The sequence below is a fragment of the Pteropus medius genome, unplaced genomic scaffold (assembly GCF_902729225.1).
Source record: "Pteropus medius unplaced genomic scaffold, Ma_sr-lr_union100, whole genome shotgun sequence".
NCBI lineage: Eukaryota > Metazoa > Chordata > Mammalia > Chiroptera > Pteropodidae > Pteropus > Pteropus medius.
This window is the reverse complement of record NW_024340696.1, coordinates 25,282,146-25,292,444: the sequence shown is the minus strand read 5'-3', so window position 1 is coordinate 25,292,444 and position 10,299 is coordinate 25,282,146. Positions and strand designations below refer to the sequence as shown.

At 40.6% G+C, this 10,299-nt stretch overlaps 1 long non-coding RNA gene across 1 annotated transcript; it reads left to right on the top strand.

The window, feature by feature from the left end:
- Window positions 1-3,120: 3,120 nt before the first annotated feature.
- LOC120604472 (uncharacterized) lies at window positions 3,121-9,897 on the top strand. The gene is made up of 3 exons (XR_005653354.1): window positions 3,121-3,281; window positions 4,933-4,992; window positions 9,065-9,897. It is a non-coding gene; the product is annotated as an uncharacterized LOC120604472 (long non-coding RNA).
- The last annotated feature ends 402 nt before the right edge of the window (window positions 9,898-10,299 follow it).

Below are 10,299 nucleotides of genomic sequence, written 5' to 3'. Positions count from 1 at the left end.
ATGAAGAGGTACCATGGGGCTGGAGAAGCATAACTTAGCTCTCCTTAAACCTTTGTTCTCCACCTGGAGTGGGTGCTCCTTGGTGAGAGTCACACCTTTACCTCCCCAAGAGGACACACATGGTGGATGCTCAGGGAATTCTAGACAGAGATTATTGGTGATTAAAAAAATATCAGAAGTGGGTGGGATCTTCCAAGCTGTGTGGTTGGTGGTCTTCCATGTCCATGCCCAGTAGTTTGGGACTCAGAAGTACCTGGCTGAGCAGCAGGAGAGTCAGGCCGTGAGCTGTGGCCAGCCCTCCGCTGCCAGGCTTTGTACAAAGCATTCAACAGCAGTGAATTCACCCTTCCTGTAAATTTTACCCAATTCTGTAGAGATGGTTTTGCTCAATATACTTTGATTGAGGATCAACAAGTTCAAAAACATATTTTATATCTTCCAGCAGGAGCCTCCGCACAAAAGGAAGGCATCGAAAGGGAAATGATGGTTCTTCCCCTTCGCGTGGCTCAGATACCACCTGGAAGACGTCCTGACAATGAGCATGTTGCCAAGGGAGTGTGGTGAGTATGCCCATCCAAGTCATGGTGTCCCGCCTTGGGGTTGTCAGCCAAGGAGCGTGTAGAGCAGGAACCATTGTGACACCACCGCCAATCGACACACAGCATTACTTCATCTAAGTCCACGAAGAGTTTCTGTGGAACCTGAATGAGTGAGTTTCTTGCTAACTGCTGTGAACTGTTTCATGAGTTGATGTGAACGTGATCTTATGAAATCATAACTGTGTTTTCTCCTGCATGACTCACCGGGCCATGCAGCAGTTTTTAAAGAAAGGTCCTCAGGCTACTTTCTGGCCAGAATCATCTGAGGATTCCTGTGCCTCACCCCAAATCTTCCCAACCCGGAATGGGGTGAGCCCCAGAAATCTGCGCTCTGCCTAAGCTCCTCTAAGGACTCTTGTACAAACTCATCCGCATTTGAGAACCGCTATTGAGTGTGACCAGCCTGACCTTGCTCTCAACTCCTACTTCTTGCTTCCCTCACCGTCAGTCTTGTCTCTTGATCTGCCCTGGAGATGGTATTTTGCTTTCGCCGCCCCCCAAAGCTTATTGTCTACCACCAAAGCTGCACCCCCTGCTGTCACCCAGAACTTTCTAGAGTCAGAGTTGCTCGTTGGTAATGAGTGCCCACTCAGGTAAGGCTCACCTCTGCTGTGGACCTGGAAAGGGGAGAGGACTCAGGCACCATGGAGGGAGAAGTGGATTCCACTAGAGCAGAATACTTGGGCTAAAAAAAATCTCCTGTTGTCTTTATATGTCCTAAATAGAAAACAACACATTTTTATTGTAAAAAAAAGGTGAACTTAAAAGACTGGGAACAAAATAAGGAAGAAAACAAAAATCCACCACAAATGCACGCCATAAATATAATAATTCACATATGAATAAACTTTCCTAGAATCTTCTTCCTTTTTACATATTTGTGACCGTTATGTTCTGCTTTACCAGTTTGAGCTACAAAATGATCACGGTTCTTTTAACATTAAAATTAATAAGATTTGGCCCCGAACTGCCTATAAATCTGTCTCTTCCTGTGATAATTATAAGAACCAAGATAGTTCCTTGGTCTAAGCACTATCACTCTGGCCTTCTTGCTAGATGCAGAGCTGCTGGGATCTGCTGCTGCTGCATGTGGTCCCATGATTTTAAAAGGTGGCTTCTATTGACCTGCTAAAACTGGAGCTCAGACTTGCCCTTTGAGGCTAGAAGATTCCATGACATCTCTGGGAAGCCAGTTACTCCACAGCAACATGGAGTGCTGTTAGTGATGTGATATTCCCAGAGCGCGTTCTCTCTTTCTCTCTGTCTCTCTGTCTGTCTCTCTGTCTCTGTCTCCGTCTCCATCTCTGTCTCTCTCTCTGACACACACACAGATATACATACCCACATGTCCACATACACAGACAGACCCAGGCATACATACCCACATACACACAAACATATACCATCATTCCCCCCGGAGTCCTGATGCCAGCTACAGGTTCTATCCGAACCCATTTTACCCCAAAACAAAACAGACCCAAGTCTGGGTCACTGGTTCAGACTCTTCCTCACTCATGATGAGTTTTCATGGCCGAGGATAGAGTAGGCATGGAGCAGAGTTCTAGGATCATTTTAACCAGCTGACCTCAGTGAGGCCTACACCAGCCCATCAGAGATGTTCTTATAATATTGAACCTCAAAGAAAAACAGCCAAGAACTCAATGTTTTTCCTCTTTGTCAGTTCTAACAATATGTTCACTCCCTGCTCAAGAGAAATCCTAAAATACATGGAGAGGGACCACTTTTGTCAAAAAAAAAAAAAAAGCCTACTGAAAAATGACCACTGAAATGATTCTTCCTAAGGTGACTGACCAGTTGTCACAGCTGCTTAAAATAGAGGTGGCTACGAAATATTTTTTTTAATTAAATTTATTTATTAATTTTTTTTAACATTTTATTTTTTTATTTTTTTACTTTTTGTTTTTTATTTTTAAAATTTTTAGATTTCCCCTCTCCCCTCTCCCCTCTGGTAACCACTAGTCCATTGTCCGTGTTGGGAACTTTTAAATATCGTCTTATGTTAACTAAAAAGTATTTAAATTGACGTAAATTTAAACCATTTTTAAAAAATGCTAAAAGGGCTTTCTACCTTATACTTTTCACTACTTCCAAATCCTGATTATTAGTAATAAATATATTTCAGTCATAAATTTTTTCCTAAGGTGACCTCTTAAAAAAAGTACTGCTAAGACTAATCCTGGCCGGCATTGTGAATCTGGCTTTCTTACCTCACATTATTCTATCTCCTTTCCCTGTTTCAGGGCCCCGTCCATTCCCAGGCTACAGAGGTGTTAGATTGTCTCTCCCAAGTCTTCTGTTCTCGAAGAAAATCATTTGATAAAAACCAACTTGCTCTGATAAAACTATTCATAAGATTTTAGTAATTTCCCAGCAGAAGGGCATTTTAAAAGAGAACTCGAGAGAGCGAGAGCGAGAGAGTAGTGGTTAGCGCCGAGAATGACTCACTCGTGCTGGCATTCATCACTGTGGGGCAAGCAGCCTCTGACATCCTCTCAGTCACACTGCGTGGCTGGATGCCTGGCTGCTCTGCTCTGCAGGAGGCCAGTCCCAGATATTTCCAGGCTGGGGGAAAATTGAAGTAGAAGGAGTTTCATGGAGCCACACTAAGGCATACTGTTTAAGACTGACAAAATATTCATCATAGTTGAAGCTGAATGAAGGGTACGTTGGGATTTATTATACTATTGTCTTTACTTCTCTGGATGTTTAGAAATTTCCATAATAGAAAGTTTAAAAATGCTATTTAACCCAAAAACTGAGAGTGGTGATTACGGTGGGCTTTTGACTGTGTGTAGATGGGAAGAGTGAATAAAAAGGTTCCATTGATTTTTTGAAATATATCATATCATTTTATTTAGTCCATTTCATAGCTGACAGGTTCATTTGAACATGGAGAATTAAATTAAAACCTATCACAAAAGTATGCCACAAACCCAGTTTCTTTCTCTTTAGTAAAAATATTTTTATAATTCAGGAAGTAAAGCACCATTATGCAAAAACGGAGGGATCTTTTTACACAGTCCAGGCCCCTCAAAGAGATTACGAGACTCTTCTGCATGCAGAATAACCACAGTCCTAGGCTAACTCCTGCTCTTGCCAGAATCAGTTATGAAACCTCTACTAGCAGAAATTCAGGGTCTCCTGAAGGAGTCGTACATGCTCTAGAGATTCATGAAGTTAAGACTAATTAATGTGTCATAATCTGAGAACTTGTCACTGGATGATATAAAATTATAGTTATCAAAAACTAGTTTGATAGTGACGCTGTGACTTATCTCGGAGATAACTTGCATGTACATACAAAGCAAAACTTGTCTATCTAGAAATCTTGGGGAATGAGTCATTTTTGCTATCTTGGTGTTACTGATATCCTTCAGACAATAAAACTTTACCCAAATGTACAGGAATTCCTTGAAAAAGTTGTGAATCTCTTCATCTTGTTACAGTTGATCATGGAGTGTCTTTGTCTTAGTGACTTAGGGACGTTATGATGAACAAGTTACTATATTTCTCGAAGTCAGGAAAGCAGTGGATGGGGCTATCATCTCCTACATTAAATGGTCTTACATTTACACCTTTGCAAAGCTCTTTTTCCTTCTGTTTAGGTATCAGCTACCTCTGCTACGCACTCTAGATGCAGGCTTCCAGCATCTTTTCCTCCAGCTCTGCCTTTTCTATGGATTAGAAGGAAGACCCTGGGCCTTTTTAGAATTGTGTAGAAAGTAAGAGTAAATAGAACTAAAATGACTCTGAAAGAGGGGGCTCAACTAATAATCCAAGTACTGGGTTTTAGCATTGAACTTTTATGAAACCCTTTCTGGTGTATCAGAGGCTAATATTCTGGATGGATAAGATCTTTCCATCAAAATAACTTATGTGGTTTTGGTAAGTATAACATTTCTGTGTTAGATTTTGAGCTCTATGTCAACTTATTCAAAGAAGTTAATATTTACCAATCCAAATTACATCAGATGAATTATTTTAAAATTTAAGTGTGTGTGTGTGTGTGTGTGTGTGTGTGTGTGTGTGTGTGTGTGTGTATGTGTGTGTGTGTGTTAATTGGCCAAAAAGTGATTAGGCAGCACATAGGTGGTGAGAGGCAGGTTATCTTTTTTCACTGTATTAGTAGCCAGCCCACCTCCATGGTAAAATGGGGACAAACATGCCATTGTTGGGTGTCATATGAGTTAGTATTTCTAAAGCATTTGGTGAACACTGACTCTTATTTTGGAAGAAGGAGGCAAGGACCAGGAAGACTGGTTCGGATTAGAACAAGAGTAACCCCACCTCACTCATCTTCTTTCTGCTTTAGGGGAGGAGAGAGCAAGAGAGAAGAGGATAGTAAAAATGGAGAAGGAAAGAAGCCATGGAGGTATGTAGCGAATATGTGTGTTCATTCATAAAATGAACATTACCTAAAACAGAACTGTAATGTACATACTGATGTCAACTCTATGATCTGCTAATATCTGGCAAATAAAAATGGAGAAAAGACAAAAGTAAAGTGAGAAGATAGGGAAATAGTCATTGGGATAGATCCAACAAGGAGAGTGCTCCAAAGGTGACGGATGCAGCAGTGAAAACTCACTGCCCCTTCTGGGATACCTCACATATAGGGAAGTCCTAGAGAGGAGTCAGAAATGAAAGTCATCAGGGTCAGGCCAGGAACAAGGATTAGCGAGTGATGAGCTTGGCAGACTTTTTCTTTAATTTTATGATCTTATGAAAAACTAACTCATCTGCAAGGAAGTGCAGTTTTAAGTTGTTAATTAAACACCGACTCAGTAAATGAAAGGACGAAGCCTAAAGATGGTGTATAATTAATTTAGTGGTGCAGTCCCCTTGCTCCCCCATCTGTTAGTTGAGTCATTTCCAAAGACAGACAGCAAAACCCATGAGCTGCGGCTGGAAATGAAGAATGAAGGTTAGCTTAGGTGCTGACACTATTTTATTCATCTAGACCTGGGATACTGGACACTGGGTAGAAGTTTCAAATCTTTCAATGAAAGCCAAACGATAGTCAAGAAAAGTCTCTTCTCAACAGGACCAGGGGCCCTTTCCCTGCTGCTCAGCTTCTGGGCTGTCAAATCATGAAAAAACAAGATGGTTGGTGGTTTTTGTTGTAAACATTCAGCTCCAAACAAATACCTTAATTCATCAAGCAGTCGGAAGAGGAGGATGATCCCTTTTGACTCATGCTGCCTAGGTGGCGGAAGTCCCACTGAAAACAGCAGAAGGAATTAGATGAGACTAAATTAACTCAGGTGTCTGTGGACATGGGTGGGAAGAGGTAGTGATTCATAACCAGGGCAAAGATAAGTTGGTTCTTGCTCTTGTAAACTCCAAGTCCAGAGTCCATTTTCTGAAATCATTATAAAAGAGGAAATTCATTTTAGAAAATAGAAAGTAAAAGGCATCAGAGCTACAGAGTTGAGACTGTCAACAGGGCCCACGGTCAGTGTCCGGGAGTGATGACTTTGTTTGCCAGCCTGACCCAGTGGGCTCTGATGCCCAGAGACTTAACTTGGTCCCATAGACAAAGGGGACTCACATATGTAGCAAAAAGAAAAATGATATCGAACTGAGGAAGACGTTTGGCTCTTATTATATTTTTTAAAGTTAGTCCAGTTACTGGGGTTTTATTTTATTATATTTTTCCTACAGAAAAAAGAGACAAAAGTTGTCTATCTTCCTTATTGCTTTAGTCTTGAAGTATGATTTTAAGATCTGAGACTGTAGGAGGCTTTATATAATTCATCACTGATAAAAATTGTCCTAAGATACATTTTGGGATGGAGATTTTTGATGCTGAAACTTCCAGGTTGGACTGGATCTATGGTGAAGAGGTGGAGTTAGAAGAGCTTTGGTATCCTCAAGACTACTGGTCCTGGCTGTTTGCCGGGAGGTCTGTATGATCACCTACCTTTTCTCCAGCAGGAGCGGGGAACCACCTGTTCCCCTTACTCCCACCCCAAAACCTGTCTTGTGAGGCTAGCCTTAAGGAAGCCCTGAACCCGACTTGTTGAGTTTGCTGTCACAGTGTTCAATCATTTTTAGAGGAGTAACTGTCATGGCCATAGGATCACCCCTACAAAAAATCCAAGGAGATATTCAGTATACATAGCATCATAAAAAGAGCACTGGACTCAGAGTTAGAAGGCCAAGGGTGTAGTCCCAGCTTTGCACCTGATGTCTGATGTGTCCATGGGCAGGTCACTCATCCTCATGACATGACTATAATATGAGGTTACTGGTGATAATTTCCAGAGTCTGTCCTACCTCTGAGATTCTACTAGTCTATGAAGTGCTATCATCTATAAACAAAGGTCTGATAAACTTCCATACCCTCTGGGAATGTGCCAAGAAGAACAAAGAAGCAAGAAAACATGACCCACCTTATGACAGAAGCCGGGGCTGCCAGTCTCTGTCCAGGTGACAGAGGATACCCACAAGCGTGACAGAGTCAGCAGAGGTTTTCATGGAAAGAGGAATCTTCTGCTCACAGTACTTCTGACTTGCTCTCCTATGTTCCCCAAGTACCCTCCCTCATAGTAGTCCCACATCCTTTTAAATAACCCTGTTGAAGCAGTGACCTAAAACTCCAAACCCAAAGTAGTGTGGAGTTATAGAAACCTCTTCTTCTATCTGCTCCATGTGTTAGAAGAAGCATTATAATGGAACTGACTTGAAAGGGAGAGAGCAGTAGAACTTGCACTAGAACTATTTCAAAACCTCTTACAGAGAATTCACTCTATTTCAGATGTCTGTGATAAAAGTTCTCTGTCCCTCATTTAATATTTACCAGCCCTCACTGTGGACAGCTGGCCATAGGATTAGGGTAGATTTTAAATATTATTTTTTATTTAAAAAATTGACAATATATGTACCTGGTTCGAAATTCAAAAGAGAAGAGGATATTAAAGCAAAGTAAGTCTTCCTTCTACTCTATTCTTTAGCCTCTCATGTTTTCCCTCCAGGCATTCACTTTTTCCAGATTCTTGTGTATCTGTTCAAAGATATTCAATGCGTGTGTAAGACTTTGCATACATATTTCATTTTTTCTTTTCACAAGTGGTAGCACAGTTCACAATATTATACACTTGCTTTTTTTCTCTCAAAGGTACATTTTGGAGCTCTTCCATTTTAGTATATGTAGAGCTACTCCATTCTTTTTAACAGCTGTATAGTATTCCATTGTATAGATGATCATAATTTGTTTAACCAGTCTTCTATTAATGAACATTTAGACAGTTTCCAAAATGTCGTTAAAACAAACGACACAGTGTTGAATATAAATACAACATTGTCTTTTTTACATTGTCATGTATCGTCTTGTGCTGTTAGATTTATTTTCATGTGTAAATGTCTACCTTTTCAATTGGATTATAAATATCTAAAGAACAGGAGCAGATATTGTGCTGTCCTATGACTCCAACAACACAAAATGAAGCATCATGCACATAGTTTGGGTTTCATAAATATTAGATGAATGAAATAAAAACCCTTAATTGTACCCTTGATACTTTAGAAATAAGTAAATGGTAATTCAAAGGTTAAATAACTTGCCTAAAATCACAGAAAACCCGTCAGTCATAGGAAACACCAACAAAGTAAACTAGATGAAAATAAAAGCAGATATTTAGAATATGTTCCAAAAGTAGAATATTTTTCCAAGTTTACATGCACACCTAGAAGAAATAACTCCATTGGCTAGCTCTGCAAGGAGAGTAAACAACTCCTCTGAAAATATCGGTCATCTTGGGAGGCAGCAGATGTCTCCAGCTATTGGAATTCCACTTGGTTAAGTGTTGACTCCAGTTCACCAAACGGTGTCCCAGTGACCTGGAAAAGTTAAGTATCACCCGAAGTACCTGACTGGTCAGTAAGGAGACGTTTCCTCACATGAGGAAATCTAGTTCAGCCCAGAGGAAGATAAAAAAGGAGAAGAAGGAGGAAAAGAAAAATTCGGGAGGTGAAACTATGACAGCTCTGGAATAAATCAGGAAAAAGAGGGAATGAGTAGATGACTTTAATTGTGCCGCATCAGCTGTCATCAGTGATACATGAAGAGAATGCCCCTTTGTTAGCAAACAAGGAGGGCGTTGTTATCATGATGTTTAATGACACTCATTATAACCTGGTAGTACAAAATGTGTGGTCTGATTGGTTGATCTCAAAACAATTATGTCGACATCTCATAGTTTAAAGATTATACAGCTTTGTAGTTTCATAACTTATTATCCCCTAAAAAAATAGTTTTCCATACAAATAAGTGTTGTATTAAACTCTGTGAAAGTTCTCCAGGATTTCCAAGACCCCCACCTACCAAGAGTGACTCTGATATTGACACCAGTGTTTTTGAAGTGGTCAGTTTCCTTTGCCCTCAAGTTGGGAAGAGTGTTGAATTGTTTGTTTACTTTCCTCTTTTCCTTTTTTCTCTTTAGTGACTTGAAAGAGCAGACCCATTGGCTCTAGGAAGAATGTGCTGATTCGCTCTTATCCCTACCCCCCAATCAATAAAAAGCCTTATCATCAGGTTTGCGGGCTGGATGACAACAAGCAAACTATACAACATCAGCGAATAGGAAGTGTGGATGCCACATGGCACCAAAATGCAAGAATAATTTGAGGAGCATAATTATCCAAGGTGGCAGTTTGATGAAGGCATGGAGGTTGACACTCCTAAGCTTGAGTAAAGTGTCCTGGAATCTGAGTGGTTTTAAATGGTCCACATTTCAAGTTCCTGCCTCACCCCAAAGTTGTGGCAGCTCCCTCATAACAAGGCCCACCTGGGCACCTGCAGCCCTGGTCCTCAGGGCAGAAAGCCACGTGCTGAGTCATCAATCCCTCCCAAAGCTCTGAGCCACAGGCTATAGGACAATGCCACCCTGACTTCCTTTGCCACCATGACGAAAACATTATTCTGGGCAGAGTGGCTAGAAGGGAGCGCCGCCAGCTGAGGTTTCAACAAGACCTTTTAACGTAACACGGCTTTATTAAAATGAGCAACAAGCTTTTACATTCATTGATCTGTAGAAATGGACTTAGGGGTCATCTGGTTTAACTGCTGCGTTTTATAGGATGTGGAAACAGACCTGGAGAAGTTACACCTCTCGCTAAAGTCATCCAGCTGGCCAAACCAGAAAGAAACCCAGGACTCCTGACGAACTGTTTCCCCAACCGCCCCCTAGTAGAGTGTTCTTTCCATTTCAGGACACCCCCCCACCCCATTATTGCTGTTGTCCTGGGAGTGCATTCTTTTGAAATAAAACAATCACTTGACATGATTTTATGAATCTTTATGAAATACTTGAATGGTTGAGGGTAAAACCTAGGACATCTCAACACAGAGTGTTTTATATAATGTTGAAAAAAAACCTTGGAGTTCTTTTTGTTTATGATCTTATCCGGAAATTCACACTGCCGAAGATTTAGATAGAAATGATACTGTAGTCCCATTTCAAGGAATTGACCACCTACTCCTAAATTATCACTGATTTATAACAAAAATTTGAAAATGTTCTTTGCAGGCATAGCCAGACTTACCGCATTTTATTGATATTCTGTTCTTGCCAGCTAGAACAAATGTAACAAGTGAACCTGGAATTCTCTATTGGACAGTCAGATTCAAATATAGTCAGAACATACACTGTTCTGAATTAAAAAATCTTTTTGAGCC